The 23,358-nt window shown below is 39.9% G+C and overlaps 1 non-coding gene across 1 annotated transcript; it reads right to left on the reverse strand.

Annotated features, from left to right (window-relative positions):
* Window positions 1-16,489: 16,489 nt before the first annotated feature.
* Window positions 16,490-16,597, reverse strand: LOC130984307 (small nucleolar RNA R71). Its single transcript, XR_009088250.1, has one exon. It is a non-coding gene; the product is annotated as a small nucleolar RNA R71 (small nucleolar RNA).
* Window positions 16,598-23,358: the final 6,761 nt, after the last annotated feature.

Raw genomic sequence — 23,358 nt, forward strand, 5'->3', positions numbered from 1 at the left:
CAATTTGCCCGCTTTGCAGACTATCTAAGGACTCTTGAAATAAAGATTCCGTTTGCAGAGGCACTTGAGCAAATACCCTCTTATGCTAAGTTCATGAAAGAGATCTTAAGCCATAAGAAGGATTGGAGAGAAACTGAAAAAGTGTTTCTCACTGAAGAATGCAGTGCAGTCATTTTGAAAAGCTTACCAGAAAAGCTTCAAGATCCTGGAAGCTTTATGATACCCTGCACATTAGAAGGTGCCTGCACCAAGATAGCCTTATGTGATCTTGGAGCAAGCATAAATCTAATACCTGCATCCACTATCAGAAAGCTTGGGTTGACTGGAGAAGTCAAACCAACCAGGATATGCCTCCAGCTTGCTGATGGTTCCATTAAACACCCATCAGGCATAATAGAGGACATGATTGTCAAGGTTGGGCCATTTGCCTTTCCAACTGACTTTGTGGTGCTGGAAATGGAGGAGCACAAGAGTGCAACTCTCATTCTAGGAAGACCTTTCCTAGCAACTGGACGAACTCTCATTGATGTACATAAAGGAGAAGTAACCCTGAGAGTCAATGAGGATGAGTTCAAGTTGAATGGTGTGAAAGCTATGCAGCATCCAGACACACCAGAAGACTGCATGAACGTTGACATTATTGATTCTCTGGTAGAAGAGATCAATATGGCTGAAAGCCTAGAATCAGAGCTTGAGGACATCTTCAAAGATGCTCAACCTGATCAAGAAGAACTAGAGGAAGTAAAGGAATTTTCGAAAATTCCTCAGGAGGAGGATAAGCCTCCCAAACCTGAACTCAAACCTCTACCACCATCTCTGAAATATGCATTTCTGGGAGAGGGTGATACTTTTCCAGTGATTATAAGCTCTGCTTTAAATTCACAGGAAGAGGAAGCACTGATTCAAGTGCTGAGGACGCACAAGACAGCTCTTGGGTGGTCCATAAGTGATCTTAAGGGCATTAGCCCAGCTAGATGCATGCACAAGATCCTATTGGAGGATAATGCCAAACCAGTGGTCCAACCACAGAGGAGGCTAAATCCTGCCATGAAGGAAGTGGTGCAGAAAGAGGTCACTAAATTACTAGAGGCTGGGATCATTTATCCTATTTCTGATAGCCCCTGGGTGAGCCCTGTCCAAGTTGTTCCCAAAAAGGGAGGCATGACAGTGGTTCATAATGAAAAAAATGAACTGGTTCCCACAAGGACAGTCACAGGGTGGCGCATGTGTATTGACTACAGAAGGCTCAATACAGCCACCAGAAAGGATCATTTTCCTTTACCATTCATAGACCAAATGCTAGAAAGACTAGCTGGCCATGATTATTACTGCTTTTTGGATGGCTATTCAGGCTACAACCAAATTGCAGTAGACCCTCAGGACCAAGAGAAAACAGCATTCACCTGCCCTTCAGGCGTGTTTGCCTATAGGAGAATGCCTTTTGGTCTGTGCAATGCACCTGCAACCTTTCAGAGGTGCATGCTCTCTATCTTTTCAGATATGGTAGAGAAATTTCTGGAAGTCTTCATGGATGACTTTTCAGTATATGGAGACTCATTCAGCTCCTGTCTTAACCACCTATCACTTGTCCTGAAAAGATGCCAAGAGACTAACCTGGTTTTAAACTGGGAGAAATGTCACTTTATGGTGACTGAAGGAATTGTCCTTGGGCACAAAATTTCAAGCAGGGGAATAGAGGTGGATAAGGCAAAGGTAGAGGTAATTGAAAAATTACCACCACCTGCCAATGTTAAGGCAATCAGAAGCTTTCTGGGACATGCAGGATTTTACAGAAGGTTTATCAAGGATTTTTCGAAAATTGCCAAACCTCTGAGTAATCTGCTAGCTGCTGACACTCCATTTATCTTTAATAATGAGTGTCTGCAGGCATTTGAGACCCTGAAAGCTAAGTTGGTCACAGCACCAGTTATCTCTGCACCAGATTGGGCATTACCATTTGAATTAATGTGTGATGCCAGTGATCATGCCATTGGTGCAGTGTTGGGACAGAGGCATAATAAACTTCTGCATGTCATTTATTATGCTAGTCGTGTTCTAAATGATGCACAGAAAAATTACACAACCACAGAAAAAGAATTACTTGCAGTAGTTTATGCCATTGACAAGTTTAGATCCTACCTAGTAGGATCCAAAGTGATTGTGTACACTGACCATGCTGCTCTTAAATACTTACTCACAAAGCAGGATTCAAAACCCAGGCTTATCAGATGGGTGTTGCTTCTGCAAGAGTTTGATATAGAAATAAGAGACAGAAAAGGGACAGAGAATCAAGTAGCTGATCATCTGTCCAGAATAGAGCCAGTAGTTGGGGCGTCCCTCCCTTCTACTGAGATTTCTGAGACTTTCCCAGATGAGCAACTATTTGCCATTCAGGAATCTCCATGGTTTGCAGACATTGCAAACTATAAAGCTGTGAGGTTCATACCCAAGGAGTACAGTTACATGCAGAGAAAGAAATTAATTTTAGATGCCAAGTACTACCTCTGGGATGAACCATATCTCTTTAAGAGATGTGCTGACGGAGTGATCCGCAGGTGTGTACCCAGAGAAGAAGCACAGAGGATCCTATGGCACTGCCATGGATCACAGTATGGAGGACACTTTGGAAGTGAGCGAACAGCCACTAAAGTCCTCCAATGTGGCTTCTACTGGCCTACTCTCTATAAAGATTCCCGAGAGTTTGTGCGTAACTGTGACAGTTGCCAAAGAGCTGGTAACCTGCCTCATGGATATGCCATGCCTCAACAAGGGATATTAGAGATAGAGCTGTTTGATGTATGGGGAATTGACTTCATGGGGCCATTCCCACCATCATACTCAAACACTTACATTCTGGTGGCAGTGGACTATGTATCTAAGTGGATAGAAGCAGTTGCTACACCCACTAATGATACTAAGACCGTACTGAAATTCCTCCAGAAGAACATTTTCAGCAGATTTGGCGTCCCCAGAGTGCTAATCAGTGATGGGGGCACTCATTTCTGCAATAAACAGCTATACTCTGCTATGGTTAGATATGGAATTAGCCACAAAGTGGCAACTCCGTATCATCCACAGACAAATGGGCAAGCAGAAGTCTCTAACAGAGAGCTAAAAAGAATCCTAGAACGGACTGTAATGTCCCGAAGAAAGGATTGGGCAAAGAGCTTGGATGATGCTCTGTGGGCATACAGAACAGCATTCAAGACTCCTATAGGTACCTCCCCATACCAATTGGTGTATGGGAAGGCCTGTCATTTGCCTGTGGAACTGGAACATAAAGCCTATTGGGCAACCAGATTCCTAAACATGGATGCACAGTTAGCTGGTGAGAAAAGACTGCTCCAGCTAAATGAGCTAGAAGAGTTCAGACTCAATGCCTTTGAAAATGCAAAAATTTATAAGGAAAAGGCAAAGAAGTGGCATGACAAGAGATTGTCAACCAGAGTCTTTGAGCCAGGACAAAAAGTTCTGCTCTTCAACTCTAGGCTCAAACTGTTTCCAGGAAAACTCAAATCCCGTTGGGGGGGTCCATATGTGATTACAGGAGTGTCACCATATGGATATGTTGAGCTTCAGGATATTGATTCTGATAAGAAGTTCATTGTTAATGGACAGAGAATCAAACATTATCTTGAAGGAAACTTTGAGCAGGAGTGCTCAAAACTGAGACTTGAGTGATTCTCAGTGGAAGTCCAGCTAAAGATAGTAAAGAAGCGCTTACTGGGAGGCAACCCAGTCATTAGTAGGTTATATGATTTGTTCTTACAGAGGCAAATATCAAAAATGAAGGGATTCACAGAGTTACAGAAGGATTCAGCTCAAAAAGCAGAGAAAATAAGCTTACTGGCGAAAAAACGCCAGTAAGGTGCATTTTGGGCGTTAAACGCCAGAATGGGTACCATTCTGGGCGTTTAACGCCAGTAATGGTACCATTTTGGGCGTTAAACGCCAGAATGGGTACCATTCTGGGCGTTTAACGCCAGGTGTGCAGCATCACTGGGCGTTCAGAAAAACGCCCAGTGAGGAAGGTTTTCTGGCGTTTAACGCCAGCCAGGGTACCTGGCTGGGCGTTAAACGCCCAAAAAGGGTGCCAAGTGGGCGTTAAACGCCAGAATGGGTACCATTCTGGGCGTTTAACGCCAGAAAGGTGGGGGGACCACATTTTTGTTTTCAACTCAAATTTTTTCAAACTTTCCTCTTTTTACCCATAATCTTCTACATAAATGCACTTCAACCTTTCATCATTCACTTTCAAATCTTCACAAATCAAAACCATTCTTCAAATCTATTTCAAAATAATCTCAAATCTTCTTCAAAAACTCACCCTTTTCTCAAATTTTTTTCAAAATCTTTTCAAATTTCCTTTCAAATCTCTCTTTTGTTTTCGAAATTCTCCTCCCCCCACTCTATAAATGAACGTTCCTCACCCCTCCTTCCTCACACCATTCGAATTTCCTCTCTCTCTCTCTCTCTCTTCTCTTCTTTCTTTTCTTTTTGCTTGAGGACAAGCAAAACCTCTAAGTTTGGTGTGCTTTTCCGTGATCACTAAGCCAAAATCTATCAAGATTATGGCTCCCAAGGGAAAACAAACCAACTCAAGAGGAAAGAAAGAGACTAATCCAAAGAATCTTTGGAATGAAGAGAAGTTCTTAACCAAAGAACATGAAGACCATTATCACAAAATAATGGGTCTGAGGTCAGTGATCCCGGAAGTTAAATTTGATCTGAAAGAAGATGAATATCCGGAGATCCAAGAGCAAATTCAAAACAGAGGTTGGGAAGTTCTGACCAATCCTGAGACAAAGGTTGGAAGGAACATGGTTCAGGAATTCTACTCAAATCTGTGGCTAACAGATAAGCAAAGAATGACTGGAACCGCTTACCATACCCACAGAACCATGGTCAGAGGGAAAGTTATGTACTTCCATCTGGACAAAATAAGAGAAATCTTCAAACTACCTCAACTACAAGATGATCCTGATTCCTTCAATAGGAGGATGGTGAGAGTAGATAAAGGGTTGGATCAAGTTCTAGAGGACATATGCCTCCCTGGGACTAAGTGGATAACCAATTCAAAGGGTGTCCCAAACCAACTCAAGAGGGGAGACCTCAAGCCAATTGCAAGAGGTTGGCTAGACTTTATTGGGCGTTCCATATTGCCCACTAGCAACCGTTCTGAGGTCACCATCAAGAGAGCAGTGATGATTCATTGCATTATGCTTGGAAAAGAAGTGGAGGTTCATCATGTGATTGCTTGTGAGATCTACACCATTGCAAATAAGAATTCCACTGAGGCCAAACTGGCTTACCCAAGCTTGATTTCCTTGCTCTGTAAAGAGGCTGGGGTGAAGATGGGAGTAGATGAGTTCATACCCATTGAACACCCAATCACCAAGAAGTCAATGGAAGGACAAGTGCAAGACAACTCCATCAAGAGGAGGGCGCAGGAATTCCTCCCTGAATTCCCAAGAATTGACTACTGGTCCAGCCTAGAAGCATCTATTAACAAGCTGCAAGAGACTATGGAGCAACTGAAGGAAGAACAGCAGAATCAGAACTGCATGCTCTGCAAATTGCTGAAGGAACAAGAGAAGCAGGGGCGTGAACTCCAAGAGTTGAAACGCCAAAAGCTCTCCTCTCAAGCTGAGGGAGCATCCACTTCTCAAAATCAAGGTTGTTGAGTCCTAACTCTGTGAAAACCTCTATCATTAGGAGCCTCTGTTTTTCGTTTTTTTTTATTTTCCTTTATTTTGTTTTTATTTTTCGTTTTTCTAGTCTCATTCTATATCTATTTTTGAGTCTTGTTTTTAATTCATAATTAATAAAATTAAAGTTATGCCGTAAAGTTATGAATGTCCTATGAATCCATCACCTCTCTTAAAAGAAAAAATGCTTTAATCACAAAAGAACAAGAAGTACAGGATTTCGAAATTTATCTCTGAAACTAGTTGAATTAGTTTGATGTGGTGACAATACTTTTTGTTTTCTGAATGAATGCTTGAACAGTGCATATGTCTCTTGAATTTGTTGTTTTTAAGAATGTTAAATTTGTTGGCTCTTGAAAGAATGAGGAGAAAGAGAACTGTTATTGAGGATCTGAAAAATCATCAAATTGATTCTTGAAGCAAGAAAAAGCAGTGAATACAAAAAAAAAATTTCGAAAAAAAAAAGAAAGGAATAAAGTTGTGATCCAAGGCAATAAGAGTGTGCTTAAGAACCCTGGACACCTCTAATTGGGGACTTTAGCAAAGCTGAGTCACAATCTAACAAGGTTCACCCAATTATGTGTCTGTGGCATGTATGTATCCGGTGGTAATACTGGAAGACAGAGTGCTTTGGGCCACAGCCAAGACTCATACATAAGCTATGTTCAAGAATCATCATTCTTAACTAGGAGAATCAATAACACTATCTGAGTTCTGAGTTCTCATAGATGCCAATCATTCTGAACTTCAAAGGATAGAGTGAGATGCCAAAACTGTTCGGAGGCAAAAAGCTACTAGTCCCGTTCATCTAATTGGAACTATGTTTCTTTGATATTTTGGAGTCTATAGTATATTCTCTTATTTTTATCCTATTTTGATTTTCAGTTGCTTGGGGACAAGCAACAATTTAAGTTTGGTGTTGTGATGAGCGGATAATTTATATGCTTTTTGGCATTGTTTTTAGTATGTTTTTGGTAGTTTTAGTTGAGTTTTTATTATATTTTTATTAGTTTTTAGTTAAAATTCACTTTTCTGGACTTTACTATGAGTTTGTGTGTTTTTCTGTGATTTCAGGTATTTTCTGACTGAAATTGAAGGTTCTGAGCAAAAATCTGATCCAGAGACTGAAAAGGACTGCAGATGCTGTTGGATTCTGACCTCCCTGCACTCGAAGCGGATTTTCTGGAGCTACAGAAACCCAATTGGCGCGCTCTCAACGGAATTGGAAAGTAGACATCCAGGGCTTTCCAGCAATATATAATAGTCCATACTTTGCCCAAGATTTGATGGCCCAAACCTGCGTAGCAATCCGGCCTCAGAAATCCCAGCGTTAAACGCCGGAACTGGCATAAAACTTGGAGTTAAACGCCCAAACTGGCATGAGAACTGGCGTTTAACTCCAGAAAACGTCTCTACACATAAAAGCTCCAATGCTCAGCCCAAGCACACACCAAGTGGGCCCGGAAGTGGATTTTTCTGTCATTTACTCATTTCTGTAAACCTTAGGATACTAGTTTACTACTTATAGGATCTTTTGACATTGTATCAGGACAAAATGCGACCTTATGACATTGTACACGTTTTCTTCTACAGTATGAGTCTCTAAACCCCATGGTTGGGGGTGAGGAGCTCTGCTGTGTCATGATGGATTAATGCAATTACTACTGTTTCTTATTCAATCATGCTTGCTTCCATTCCAAGATAATACTTGTTCTTAATCCGGATGAATGTGATGATCCGTGACAATCATCATCATTCTCAACCATGAACGTGTGACTGACAACCACCTCCGTTCTACCTTAGATTAAGTAGTTATCTCTTGGATTCTTTAATCGGAATCTTCGTGGTATAAGCTAGACTGATGGCGGCATTCAAGAGAATCCGGAAGGTCTAAACCTTGTCTGTGGTATTCTGAGTAGGATTCAATGACTGAATGACTGTGACGTGCTTCAATCTCCTGAAGGCGGGGCGTTAGTGACAGACGCCAAAAGAATCACTGGATTCTACTCCGGTCTGATTGAGAACCGACATATGGAATGCCGTGCCGTGACAGGGCATTAGGAATCGTTCCAATGAGAGGATGGGAGGTAGCCACTGACAACGGTGAAACCCTACACACAGCTTGCCATGGAAGGAGACTTGCGTGTTTGATGAAGAAGACAGTAGGAAAGCAGAGATTCAGAAGATGGAGCATCTCCAAACCTCAACCTATTCTCCATTACTGCAAAACAAGTAACCATTTCATGTTCTTTTGCTTTTCACAATCAATCCTGATAATTTCTGATATCCTGACTAAGATTTACAAGATAACCATAGCTTGATTCAAGCCGACAATCTCCGTGGGATCGACCCTTGCTCACGCAAGGTATTACTTGGACGACCCAGTGCACTTGCTGGTTAGTTGTGCGGGATTGCAAAAGTGTTATTGCAATTTCGTGCACCATGAATCCTTTGCAATAATTGTTGCTAGATTTCATTCTTGTTGTTGATTTACTATGCTTTCCTTTTATGCCTTCCAAGTGTTTGATGAAATGCTTGGTTGGATTTTAGTGTAGGTTTTTGTCCCTCTTGGCCTAGGTAGAGTAATTAGTGACACTTGAGCTATCTAATTCCTTTGTTGATTAATAATTAGAAGTTGCTAATTGATTTGAATGCCTCTAAAGCTAGTCATTCCTCTAGGAGTTAACTAGGACTAGGGGGATCAAATTGATTCATCCACTTGACTTCCCTCCATGGTTAAGAGGTTAACTAAGTGGGAGCAATGAACAATTCTCATCACAATTGAGGAGGATAACTAGGATAGGATTTCTAGTTCTCATATCTTGCCAAGAGCTTTATTAGTTGTTAGTTTATTTTCATTGTCATTTACTTTCATGCCTCTTATCAAAACCCCAAAATAATTCATAACCAATAACAAGACACTTTATTGCACTTCCTAGGGAGAACGACCCGAGGTCCAATACTTCGGTTTATAAATTTAGGGGTTTGTTACTTGTGACAAACAATCTTTTGTATGAAAGGATTATTGTTGGTTTAGAAACTATACTTTACAACGAGATTTTATTAGTGAAATTCTAAACCGTCAAAAATCCAATCATCAAAATGGGATTCTTTTGGGTGAGTTTGAAATCTTGAACATACACCCACACTTTGAACAATATCCGGTCTAGAGGATGTAAGATACATTAATGAACCAATCATTCCTTTATACCATGTCTCATCCACATCTAGGCCATCATCATCCTTTTCAAGTTTAGTGTTAGGATGCATTGGTGTTCCCATTGGTTTAGAATTCTCTAAGCCAAATTTCTTTATCAATTCTTTTGCATACTTGCCTTGGTGAATAAAGGTACCACTAGGAGTTTGTTTAATTTGGAGGCCAAGAAAGAAAGTTAGCTCTCCCATTAAACTCATTTCAAACTCACTAGTCATGAGTTTTCCAAACTCTTCACACAGGGACTCATTGGCTGATCCAAACACAATATCATCCACATAAACTTGAACAAGAAGAATGTCATCTTTAGAAACTTTAATGAATAAAGTAGTGTCGGTGGTTCCCCTTTGAAAATGATTTTCTAATAGGAAGGCACTAGGCCTTTCATACCAAGCTCTTGGAGCTTGTCTAAGGCCATAAAGGGCCTTTGAGAGTTTAAACACATGATTAGGAAAATCTTTATGTTCAAAACCGGGGGGTTGAGCCACATACACTTCCCTATCAATAAAGCCATTAAGGAAAGCACATTTAACATCCATTTGAAACATTTTGAAACCTTTATGGGCAGCATAGGCAAGAAGCAACCTAATTGCTTCCATTCTAGCTACCGGAGCAAAAGACTCATAAAAATCTATTCCCTCTTCTTGATCGTAACCTTGGGCCACTAATCTAGCCTTGTTACGAACAACTTGTCCATCCTCACCAAGTTTATTTTTGAATACCCACTTAGTACCCGTTACCTTCTTACCATCTGGATGAGGTACTAAAGTCCAAACCTTATTCTTGTCAAATTGAGCAAGCTCCTCTTGCATGGTCTTGACCCATGATGGATCTTCAAGAGCTTGTTTGACATTGTTGGGCTCCATTTGTGACAAGAAAGCAAAGTTGCTAGGTTCGGTTTGCCTTTTGGTGGAGGATCTTGTGGTTACCCCTTGAGAGGGATCACCAATGATGAAGTCATGAGGATAACCCCTCATGGACTTCTATTCTCTAGGCTTTCGGACAGGTGTTGAGCTTTGATGATCTTCTGGTGGTCTCACTGTTTCAGTTTCTCGTGTCTGCTCAGGAGACAAAATAGAAGTTTCTCCTTCGATCTGACGAGATAAAACCGGGCTGACAGATTCTTCATTTTGTACAGATTTGGGATTTTCTTTACTTGTTCCATTCTCTTCACAATCTGAATCATTATCCTTTACAATACTGGGAATTAAGTTAGAATCACAAAAGGTAACATGTATGGATTCCTCTATGGTTCTATACTCTTTGAGATAAACTCTATAGGCCTTGCTTGTGGTAGAATATCCAACAAACATTCCTTCATAGGATTTTGGATCAAATTTTCCAAGGTTTTCCTTATTGTTAAGTACAAAGCATTTGCATCCAAAAACATGAAAGTACTTAAGATTTGGAGGGGTTCCTTTCCATAGCTCATAAGGAGTTTTCTTTAACCCTTTTCTAATGATTGTTCTATTCAAAATATAACATGCTGTGTTAGCTTCAGCCCATAAAAATTTAGGAATTTCATTCTCACATAGCATGGCCCTAGTCATTTCTTGAAGGCTTCCATTCCTTCTTTCAACCACCCCATTTTGTTGGGGGGTTCTAGGGCATGAAAAATTATGAGAAATCCCCAAGTCATCACAGAATTTTTCAAAGTCTTGATTTTCAAATTCTCTTCCGTGATCACTTCTCAAATGGGCAATTTTCAAATCCTTTTCATTTTGAATTTTCTTACAAAGGGTAGAGAAGGCATAAAATGCATCATTCTTATGAGCAAGGAAAAGTACCCAACCAAATCTAGAGTAATCATCAACCACCACAAGACCATAATGTTTACCTCCCAAACTTTGAGTTCTAGTAGGACCAAAAAGATCAATATGTAACATCTCCAATGGCCTTTTGGTTGAGATTCCATCTTTTAATTTAAAAGAGGATTTTACTTGTTTACCCAATTGGCAAGCATCACAAGTAAGATCCTTATCAAACTTGATGTTTGGAATTTCTCTAACCAAATTTTTTTTGACTAGCTTAGAAATTTGGTACACGCTAGTATGACCCAACTTTCTATGCCAAAGCCATTTTTCAGATTCAAGAGAGGTAAAGCATGTTACATTTTGTTCCTTTAAATCCTCAAGAGTTAATCCATACACATTATTGCATCTTTTAGCTTCAAATAGAACATCCCCAGTTTTCTCACAAACAACTAAGCAAACAAGCTTCTTAAAAATAACTTCAAAACCCAAATCACACAATTGACTAACACTAAGTAAGTTATGTTTCAAGCCATGTACAAGAAGGACATCATTTATACAAGATGAGAGATTTTTACCCACTTTCCCAATAGCCACTATTTTTCCTTTTGCATCATCACCGGAAGTGACAAATCCTCCATCATATTCATCAAGCTTTATGAAGAAGGTTGTCTTCCCGGTCATATGCCTAGAGCATCCGCTATCCATGTACCACATATTTTCTTTCTTCTTGGATGCTAGGCATACCTACACAATAAGCTCAAGTGACCTTAGGTATCCAAATTTTCTTGGATCCTTTCACGTTAAACCATCTCTTATGTCCCAAATCATTGTAATCAAAAATAACTTTACAAACTTTATCAACAATCATTCTTTCACAAAAGAAACATTGAATAGGAAAGTGTCCACTTCGATTGCATAGCCTACAAAATCTTGGAGTTGCTGTTTTGTTAAAGTAAGTTGGGTCTTGATACTTTGTATCATTTGAAGATGAAACAATGTTTTCAAAATGTGATTTTTCAGATTTGTAAAAACCCAACCCAGCTTTATCATAAAGAGGTTTTTGACTAGCCAAGATTTGATTCAAATTTTCAGAACTTTGGGTGAACTTGGCTAAGTCTTCCTTAAGTCTTTTAACCTCTTTAAGCAACTCTTCATTTTGCTTAAAACAATTCACATATGCAAGGACAGAATGGTCACTTTCACAGCTTCTAACTTGGGCTTTTAACTGCTTATTCTCTTCCACAAGATCACAAGCAGTTTCGGCCTCTCTTAGTTTTTCTTTGAGAAAATCATTTTCAGCTTTAAGAATGAAATTTTGTTGTTCAAGATCTTGATTCTCAGTTAGAAAACATCTTATTTTTTCAGAGAGGTGATCTATCATAAGATGAAGGTCTTCAGTGTCAGGGTTTTGAAAGAATACCTGATCTACCTCATTTGCCATGAGACAAGGCTGTGACTTAGTCTCAGATTCTTCATCATCATCATCTGAGTCATTTTCCAAATCTTCCCATGAAGCCATCATTCCCTTCTTCTTTCCTTTTTTCAACTTTTTCTCCTTCTTTAACTTGGGACAATCAGATTTAAAATGCCCCGTTTCCTTGCAATTGTAACAGATTACTTTGCTAAGATCTTTCTTCATCCTTCTTGAGCTGCTGCCTTTGTCTTTGAGTTTCATCATTTTCCTGAATTTTTTTGCAAACAACACAAACTCATTTTCAGAAGAGTTATCACTGGATTCATCATTCAGAGGGTTAGTCACAGAAGAAAAAGCAATTCCTTTCTTTTTTGAATCTTTTTTCAAATAGGAGTTTTCAAAAGCAAGAAGATTTCCTCTCAAATCATCAAGTGTCATGGAATCTAAGCTACTACTCTCAGAAATAATTAAAGCTTTTGTTTCCCACTCTTTTGTAAGACATCTCAACACTCTTCTCACTAGCACAGATTCTGAATGTGAAATTCCTAGAACATCTAAGCCAACAATGATAGTGTTGAACCGTTCGAACAGTTCATCAATGGACTCTCCTTCCTTCATTGTAAACATTTCATATTCTCTGTTCAACATGTCTGTCCGAGTCTTCTTTACAATGGTGGTTCCTTCATGAGTGATTTGTAGCTTGTCCCAGATTTCCTTTGCCATTGTGCATCGTGATACCTGTCGGTACTCCTCAAAGCTGATAGCACAGTTGAGCAGGTTTACTGCCTTGGCATTTAACTCTACCTTCTTCCTATCTTCCTTGGTCCATCTTGCTTCTGGTTTGAGGGTGACCACTCCTTCAGCATTTGTGGTAGTTGGAAATGGAGGTCCTTCCAGGATAATCTTCCAAAGTCTATAATCTACTGCTTGTACAAATATCTTCATCCTCTCCTTCCAATAGGTATAATTTTTCCCATTGAAAAGAGGAGGTCTGTTGCTTGATTGTCCTTCGGTCAGATTATAGGACACCATATTTGCACCACTGTTTTCCGCCATGAGGATCTTTACTCCAAGCTGCAAAGCTTGATCTCTTTGAAACCAAGCTCTGATACCAATTGATGGTTTCAGTGGCTAAGAGAAAGGGGGGATTGAATCTTAGCCCCCTTTTTTTTTGCTTGTTAACACTTGCTGGACTTAGAGGAAACTTTTCTGTTTTTAGCTCATCCCTATCCACGAGACATTTTCATTTTGTCTCGTCACTTGACACGAGACATTTTTGATTTTTCATCTGAACAGTAAAAACAGAATTGAAGTAGGAAGAGAGAGAGAAGATTACACCCAGATATATCCTGGTTCAGCTGCTAAGTGCAGTGCAGCCTACATCCAGTCTCCATCACAACAATGATGGAATTTCACTATAATCATCCAGATTACAATTTGTAAAGTGCTAACCCAACTTACAAGGGGATTCCCACAGAATCATGAAACACAACACAGATGTACAAAGGAACTCTAAGACATCTATGGCTTTTTCTTTTAATTTTGCACTCTCTACCTTTTTCCGCTCTATGGCTTTTTCATACAAACCTCACTGTTTGCCTTTTTTCCATGAGACTCAAGACATGACAAAATTAAACAAAAAAATACTAAACAGAAAACATTGAAGGAGAAGAGAAATCTGTTAGCTCAGGTAGCTCTGAGAACTCTGTGCCTTGCACTCTCAAATTTTCTCCTTGCTCCAAACAGTGGCTGTTCTCTTTTTTTAAAGAAGATGGAAGCCTCCACACTTGAAGCCAACACCCAAACCAACTTCTTCCTCCTTCAAGAAACAGAACCGGTTTGGCCACATAGAGAGAGAAGAGATAACCATGCAAAACCCAACATGCAATTACCTCTAGTCCTTTCTTGATCATCACTCTTCATCAATTCGAGCTCTCCATCCTTGGCTTGCTCTCCAAGATGAATTTCTAGCCCTTGATGCTTCATGATGATGATGACTTCATCTGCTTCAATCTCTGCCTCAACCATCACTTCGCCACTCTAGCTACTTCCTGTGGTGGTTGAGCAAAATCAAAGACAAGTCATGCTTCAAGAATCTCCCTGGCTGGCCGAATCTTCATCTTTCTTTTTGAGTATGAAGGATCCGAGATTACCTCACCAAATCTTACCACATTTGGTGATAATCTCAGCCACAGCATACTTTTCTTTTTCTTTTTCATGCCATCAACTCGATGGTCTTTAGGCTTGCTTTCCCTTCCTTTCGGTAGCTCCAAGTAGCTTCCATGGCTTCCTGGTTAATGAACGAAGAAAGAAGAAGAAAGAGATGAGAGAGAATGTGAAGTTAAAGTAAAAGCAATTAAATGAAATGTAACATATTGAAGGGTTGCTTTTACTTCCCTAGTGGTTTAGCGTGTAGCATTAATCATAATGGTTCCCATCAAATCAAAGTCAAGTTCTCTCTCATATTCCCCATGCTAGTAAATTAAATTTCAAATCCTTCCAAAGAGTGAAATGGAATTTGTTGGAAGCATTGAGGCTTTTTCTTTGCTTCATGGATTCGAATAAAGCATGGAAACATTCATTAATGTTGGGCTTGGTAGCAATAGATTTCATTTTGGCCCATTAACAAGAATAATAATTCAGCCACAACAAATAAAACATTTTTGCATTAATGCTGAATGTACTTATAGAACACTTGGGCTTGCAATGATTTTTCTTTTATTTTCGGCCCAATTAAAAATCTGAATCACAAAATTATTAATTAGCATATGATTAATGAAGATTGAATTAATAATTTTGCAATTAAATATTTTAATAATGTTTGCTCATCACAAATATTAATTTGGAGTTTTCCGAACTCATCAGCATGCATTGCCTATTTGATCTTATTTTCATTTTGATTATTCCTCATTATTAAAAAAAATTCAAAAAATTTTTAATTTGTGTCTTTTCAAGTCAATAATACAGAGAATTGAAGATTCAGAATATTCAGCAGAGGAATTACACAGAAAAAGCTGGGCGTTCAAAACGCCTAGTGAGGAAGGAAAACTGGCATTTAAACGCCAGCCAGGGTACTTGGCTGGGCGTTTAATGCCCAAAAGGGTAGCATTTTGGACGTTAAACGCCAGAATGGATACCATTCTGGGCGTTGAACGCCAGGATGGCACAAGATGGAAGATTCTGTTTTTAATTCAATTTTTTTTGTTTTCAAAATTTTTCAAAAGCAAATCTTTTTCAAATCATATCTTTTCAATCATATATTTTCAAAATCAATTTCTTTCCATTTTTCAAAAATACTTGCTAACAATTAATGATTTGATTCAACATTTCAAGTATGTTGCCTTTTCTGTTGAGAAAGGTTTAATTTCTGAATCATATCTTTTAAATTTCTTGTTAGCCAAGTCATTAATTTTAAAAATCAAATCTTTTTAAATTGTTTTTCAATCATATCTTTTCAATCATATCTCTTTAAAACCATAACTTTTAAATCATATCTTTTTAATCACATCTTTTTCAAAATAGTCTTCAATCATATCTTTTTGATTTCTAATTTCAAAATCTTTTTCAAAAATCAATTTATTTCTTTCCCAAACTTAGTTTTCGAAATTCAATTACCATTTTTCAAAATTTCTTTTGATTAATTCACTTTAATTTTCGAAAATTTCTTCCCCTCTTCTCACATCCTTCTATTTATGGACTAACACTCCTCCTCAATGCACAATTCGAACTCTATCTCTCTTGATAAGTTCGAATTCTTCTACCTCCTCCTTCTATTTTTCTTTTCCTCTGACACCTCAAGGAATCTATATCCTGTGACATAGAGGATTCCATACTTTCTTGTTCTCTTCTCTTTCATATGAGCAGGAGCAAAGACAAAAGCATTCTTGTTGAGGCTGACCCTGAACCTGAAAGGACCTTGAAGCGAAAGCTAAGAGAAGCTAAAGCACTACTCTCTGTAGAGGACCTAACAGAAATCTTCAAACAAGAAGAAGACATGGCAGCCGAAAACAACAACAATGCAAACAATGCAAGGAAGGTGCTGGGTGACTTTACTGCACCTACTCCCAACTTCTATGGGAGAAGCATCTCTATCCCTGCCATTGGAGCAAACAACTTTGAGCTTAAGCCTCAATTAGTTTCTCTAATGCAACAGAATTGTAAGTTCCATGGACTTCCATTGGAAGATCCTCATCAATTTTTAGCTGAATTCTTGCAAATCTGTGACACTGTCAAGACCAATGGGGTTGACCCTGAGGTCTACAGACTTATGCTATTCCCTTTTGCTGTAAGAGACAGAGCTAGGATATGGTTGGACTCACAACCTAAAGAAAGCCTGAACTCTTGGGAAAAGCTAGTCAATGCCTTCTTGGCAAAGTTCTTTCCACCTCAAAAATTGAGTAAGCTTAGAGTGGAAGTCCAAACCTTCAGACAGAAGGAAGGTGAATCCCTCTATGAAGCTTGGAAAAGATACAAACAATTGATCAGAAAATGTCCTTCTGACATGCTTTTTGAATGGAGCATCATAGGTATCTTCTATGATGGTCTGTCTGAACTGTCCAAGATGTCATTAGACAGCTCTGCTGGAAGATCTCTTCATCTGAAGAAGACGCCTGCAGAAGCCCAAGAACTCATTGAAATGGTTACAAATAACCAATTCATGTACACTTCTGAAAGGAATCCTGTGAACAATGGGACGAATCAGAAGAAAGGAGTTCTTGAGATTGATACTCTAAATGCCATATTGGCTCAGAACAAAATATTGACTCAGCAAGTCAGTATGATTTCTCAAAGTCTGTCTGGAATGCAAACTGCACCAGGAAGTACTAAGGACGTTTCATCTGAAGAAGAAGCTTATGATCCTGAGAACCCTTCAATGGAAGAGGTGAATTACATGGGAGAACCCTATGGAAACACCTATAATCCTTCATGGAGAAATCATTCAAATCTCTCATGGAAAGATCAACAGAGACCTCAACAAGGTTTCAACAACAATAATGGTGGAAGAAACAGGTTTAGCAATGGCAAGCCTTTTCCATCATCTTCTCAGCAACAGACAGAGAATTCTAAGCAGAGCCACTCTGACTTAGCAACCATGGTCTCTGATCTAATCAGAACCACTTAAAATTTCATGACTGAAACAAGGTCCTCCATTAGAAACTTGGAGGCACAAGTGGGTCAGCTGAGTAAGAAAGTTACTGAACTCCCTCCTAGTACTCTTCCAAGCAATACAGAAGAGAATCCAAAAGGAGAGTGTAAGGCCATCAACATGGCCAAATTTGGAGAGGAGAAAGAGGCAGTGAGCGCCACTGAGGAAGACCTCAATGGACGTCCACTGACCTCCAATGAGTTTCTTAATGAGGAACCATGGGAATCTGAGGCTCACACTGAGACCATAGAGATTCCATTGGGTTTACCTCTGCCATTCATGAGCTCTGATAAGTATTCTTCCTCTGAAGAGGACGAAGATGTCACTGAAGAGCAAGTTGCTAAGTACCTTGGAGCAATCATGAAGCTAAATGACAAGTTATTTGGTAATGAGACTTGGAAGGATGAACCTCCTTTGCTCACCAAAGAACTGGATGACTTGACTAGGCAGAGATTACCTCAAAAGAGACAGGATCCTGGGAAGTTCTCAATACCTTGTACCATAGGCACCATGACCTTTGAGAAGGCCTTGTGTGACCTAGGGTCAAGCATAAACCTCATGCCTCTCTCTGTAATGGAGAAGCTAGGGATCTTTGAGGTACAAGCTGCAAGAATCTCACTAGAGATGGCAGACAATTCAAGAAAACAAGCTTATGGACTTGTAGAGGATGTTCTGGTAAAGATTGAAGACCATTACATCCCTACTGATTTCATAATCCTAGAGACTGGGAAGTGCATGGATGAATCCATCATCCTTGGCAGACCCTTCCTAGCCACAGCAAAGGCTGTGATTGATGTTGACAGAGGAGAACTGATCATTCAAGTGAATGAAGACTCCCTTGTGTTTAAAGCTCAAGGATATCCCTCTGTAACCATGGAGAGGAAGCATAAAGAGCTACTCTCAAAACAGAGTCAAACAGAGCCCCCTCAGTCAAACTCTAAGTTTGGTGTTGGGAGGCCACAACCAAATTCTAAGTTTGGTGTTGAACCCCCACATTCAAACTCTAAGTTTGGTGTTGGGAGGTTCCAACATTGCTCTGAACCTCTGTGAGGCTCCATGAGGGCCCACTGTCAAGCTACTGATATTAAAGAAGCGCTTGTTGGGAGGCAACCCAATGTTATGTTTATATATTTTCCTTTGTTATTTTATGTTTTCTATAGGTTGATGATCATGGGAAGTCACAAAATCAATTGAAAAAGCAAAAACAGAATAAAAAATAGAAAGAAAAATAGCACACCCTGGAGGAAAACTTGCTGGCGTTTAAACGCCAGTGAAGACAGCAAAATGGGCGTTTAACGTCCAGTCTGGCACCATTCTGGGCGTTTAACGTCAGAAAGGGGCACCAGACCGGCGTTTAACGCCAGGATTGGCAGAAGGATCATTTTTGCTCGCCACTTGGTGCAGGGATGAATTATCCTTGACACCTCAGGATCTGTGGATCCCACAGGATTCCCACCTACCCCACCACTCTCTCTCTTCTTCACCCATTCACCAATCACCTCAACACCTCTTTCCCAAAAACCCCGCACCTATCAAATCCCACCATTCTCTTCACCACTCACATACATCCTTCATAAAACCCCACCTACCTCACCATTCAAATTCAAACCACTTTTCCTCCCAAACCCACCCATATTGGCCGAACTCTACCCCTCTCTCCACCCCTATATAAACCCATCTTCACTCCTTCATTTTCACACAACCTACACACTACTTCTCCCCCTTGGCCGAAAAACAAAGCCACCTCCATCTCCTCTATTTCTTCTTCTTCTACTCTCTTCTTTCTTCTTTTGCTCGAGGATGAGCAAACCTTCTAAGTTTGGTGTGGTAAAAGCATTGCTTTTTGTTTTTCCATAACCATTTATGGCATCTAAGGCCGGAGAAACCTCTAGAAAGAGGAAAGGGAAGGCAAAAGCTTCCACCTCCGAGTCATGGGAGATGGAGAGATTCATCTCAAGGGTGCATCAAGACCACTTCCATGAAGTTGTGGCCATGAAAAAGGTGATCCCCGAGGTCCCTTTCAAACTCAAAAAGAGTGAATATCTGGAGATCCGACATGAGATCCGAAGAAGAGGTTGGGAAGTTCTTACCAACCCCATTCAACAAGTCGGAATCTTAATGGTTCAAGAGTTCTATGCCAATGCATGGATCACCAAGAACCATGATCAAAGTGTGAACCCGGACCCAAAGAATTGGCTTACAATGGTTCGGGGGAAATGCTTAGTGGTGCACGAAATTATGATCACTACTTTTCACAACTCAAATAATCCCTGGTAATGAATCCAAAAACTTGGTGCTCAGTACCATGGCATAAACACAACTTCACACAACTAACCAGCAAGTGCACTGGGTCGTCCAAGTAATAAACCTTACGCGAGTAAGGGTCGATCCCACGGAGATTGTTGGTATGAAGCAAGCTATGGTCATCTTGTAAATCTCAGTCAGGCAGACTCAAATGGTTATGGAGGATAACATAAAATATAAGATAAGGATAGAGATACTTATGCAATTCATTGGTGAGAACTTCAGATAAGCGTATGAAGATGCTTTGTCCCTTCCGTCTCTCTGCTTTCCTACTGTCTTCATCCAACTCTTCTTACTCCTTTCCATGGCAAGCTGTATGTTGGGCATCACCGTTGTCAATGGCTACAGTCCCGTCCTCTCAGTAAAAATGTTCAACGCACCCTGTCACGGCACGGCTAATCATCTGTCGGTTCTCAATCAGGTTGGAATAGAATCCAGTGATTCTTTTGCGTCTGTCACTAACGCCCATCCTTCAGGAGTTTGAAGCTCGTCACAGTCATTCAATCATTGAATCCTACTCAGAATACCACAGACAAGGTTTAGACCTTCCAGATTCTCTTGAATGCCGCCATCAATTCTAGCTTATACCACGAAGATTCCGGTTAAAGAATCCAAGAGATAAATATTCAAGCCTTGTTTGCTTGTAGAACGGGAGTGGTTGTCAGGCACGCGTTCATAAGTGAGAATGATGATGAGCATCACATAATCATCACATTCATCAAGTTCTTGAGTGCGAATGAATATCTTGGAATAAGAACAAGCTGAATTGAATAGAAGAATAATAGTAATTGCATTAATACTCGAGGTACAGCAGAGCTCCACACCTTAATCTATGGTGTGTAGAAACTCCACCGTTGAAAATACATAAGAACAAGGTCTAGGCATGGCCGAATGGCCAGCCTCCCAATACATGATCAAAAGACTCAAAATGATCAAGGATCCAAAGATTCAAAGATCTAAAGATGAAAATACAATAGTAAAAGGTCCTACTTATAGAGAACTAGTAGCTTAAGGTTTACAAAGATGAGTAAATGACATAAAAATCCACTTTCAGGCCCACTTGGTGTGTGCTTGGGCTGAGCATTGAAGCATTTTCGTGTAGAGACTCTTCTTGGAGTTAAACGCCAGCTTTTGTGCCAGTTTGGGCGTTTAACTCCCATTCTTGTGCCAGTTCCGGCGTTTAACGCCGGGCAGTTTTGAGCTGATTTGGAACGCTGGTTTGGGCCATCAAATCTCGGGCAAAGTATGGACTATTATACATTGCTGGAAAGCCCAGGATGTCTACTTTCCAACGCCGTTGAGAGCGCGCCAATTGGGCTTTTGTAGCTCCAGAAAAACCACTTAGAGTGCAGGGAGGTCAGAATCCAATAGCATCTGCAGTCCTTTTCAGTCTCTGAATCAGATTTTTGCTCAAGTCCCTCAATTTCAGCCAGAAAATACCTGAAATCACAGAAAAACACACAAACTCATAGTAAAGTCCAGAAAAGTGAATTTTAACTAAAAACTAATAAAAATATACTAAAAACTAACTAAATCTACTAAAAACATACTAAAAAATAATGCCAAAAAGCGTACAAATTATCCGCTCATCACAACACCAAACTTAAATTGTTGCTTGTCCCCAAGCAACTGAAAATCAAATAAGATAAAAAGAAGAGAATATGCAATGAATTCCAAAAACATCTATGAAGATCAGTATTAATTAGATGAGCGGGGCTTTTAGCTTTTTTCCTCTGAACAGTTTTGGCATCTCACTCTATCCTTTGAAATTCAGAATGATTGGCTTCTATAGGAACTCAGAATCCAGATAGTGTTATTGATTTTCCTAGTTAAGTATGATGATTCTTGAACACAGCTACTTTATGAGTCTTGGCCGTGGCCCAAAGCACTCTGTCTTCCAGTATTACCACCGGATACATACATGCCACAGACACATAATTGGGTGAACCTTTTCAGATTGTGACTCAGATTTGCTAGAGTCCCCAATTAGAGGTGTCCAGGGTTCTTAAGCACACTCTTTTTGCCTTTGATAACAACTTTATTTCTTGCTTTTTCTTTCTTTTTCTCTTTTTTTTTCGCTTCTCTTTTTTTTTGTATTCACTGCTTTTTCTTGCTTCAACAATCATTTTTATGATTTTTCAGATCCTCAATAACATTTCTCCTTTTCCATCATTCTTTCAAGAGCCAACATTCATGAACAACAAATTCAAAAGACATATGCACTGTTCAAGCATACATTCAGAAAACAAAAATGTTGCCACCACATCAAAATAATTAATCTGTTATAAAATTCAAATTTCATGCAATTCTTCTCTTTTTCAATTAAGAACATTTTTTTTTAGAAAGGTGATGGATTCATAGGACATTCATAACTTTAAGGGATAGACACTAAGACACTAATGATCATAAGACACAAACATAGATAAACATAAGCATGATTTTTCGAAAAACAAGAAAATAAAGAACAAGAAAATTAAAGAACGGGTCCACCTTAGTGATGGCGGCTTGTTCTTCCTTTTGAAGATCTTATGGAGTGCTTGAGCTCCTCAATGTCTCTTCCTTGCCTTTGTTGCTCCTCAATATCTCTTCCTTGCCTTTGTTGCTCCTCTCTCATGATTCTTTGATCTTCTCTAATTTCATGGAGGAGAATGGAGTGTTCTTGGTGCTCCACCCTTAGTTGTCCCATGTTGGAACTCAGTTCTCCTAGGGAGGTGTTGATTTGCTCCCAATAGTTTTGTGGAGGAAAGTGCATCCCTTGAGGCATCTCAGGGATTTCATGATGAGTGGGGTCTCTTGTTTGCTCCAACCTTTTCTTAGTGATGGGCTTGTCCTCATCAATGAGGATGTCTCCTTCTATGTCCACTCCAACTGAATAACAGAGGTGACAAATGAGATGAAGAAAGGCTAACCTTGCCAAGGTAGAGGACTTGTCCGCCACCTTATAGAGTTCTTGGGCTATAACCTCATGAACTTCCACTTCCTCTCCAATCATGATACTATGAATCATGATGGCCCGGTCTATAGTAACTTCAGACCGGTTGCTAGTGGGAATGATTGAGTGTTGGATAAACTCCAACCATCCCCTAGCCACGGGCTTGAGGTCATGCCTTCTCAGTTGAACTGGCTTCCCTCTTGAATCTCTCTTCCATTGGGTGCCCTCTTCACAAATGTCTGTGAGGACTTGGTCCAACCTTTGATCAAAGTTGACCCTTCTAGTGTAAGGGTGTTCATCTCCTTGCATCATGGGCAAGTTGAATGCCAACCTTACATTTTCCGAACTAAAATCTAAGTATTTCCGCCGAACCATTGTAAGCCAATTCTTTGGGTCCGGGTTCACACTTTGATCATGGTTCTTGGTGATCCATGCATTGGCATAGAACTCTTGAACCATTAAGATTCCGACTTGTTGAATGGGGTTGGTAAGAACTTCCCAACCTCTTCTTCGGATCTCATGTCGGATCTCCGGATATTCACTCTTTTTGAGTTTAAAAGGGACCTCGGGGATCACCTTCTTCAAGGCCACAACTTCATAGAAGTGGTCTTGATGCACCCTTGAGATGAATCTCTCCATCTCACATGACTCGGAGGTGGAAGCTTTTGCCTTCCCTTTCCTCTTTCTAGAGGTTTCTCTAGCCTTAGGTGCCATAAATGGTTATGGAAAAATAAAAAGCAATGCTTTTACAATACCAAACTTAAAAGGTTTGCTCATCCTCGAGCAAAAGAAGAAAGAAGAGAGTGGAAGAAGAAGAAATAGAGGAGATGGAGATGGCTTTGTGGTTCGGCCAAAGGGGGAGAAGTAGTGTTTAGGTTGTGTGAAA

This window comes from Arachis stenosperma, chromosome 5 (genome assembly GCF_014773155.1).
Source record: "Arachis stenosperma cultivar V10309 chromosome 5, arast.V10309.gnm1.PFL2, whole genome shotgun sequence".
NCBI classification, from domain to species: domain Eukaryota; kingdom Viridiplantae; phylum Streptophyta; class Magnoliopsida; order Fabales; family Fabaceae; genus Arachis; species Arachis stenosperma.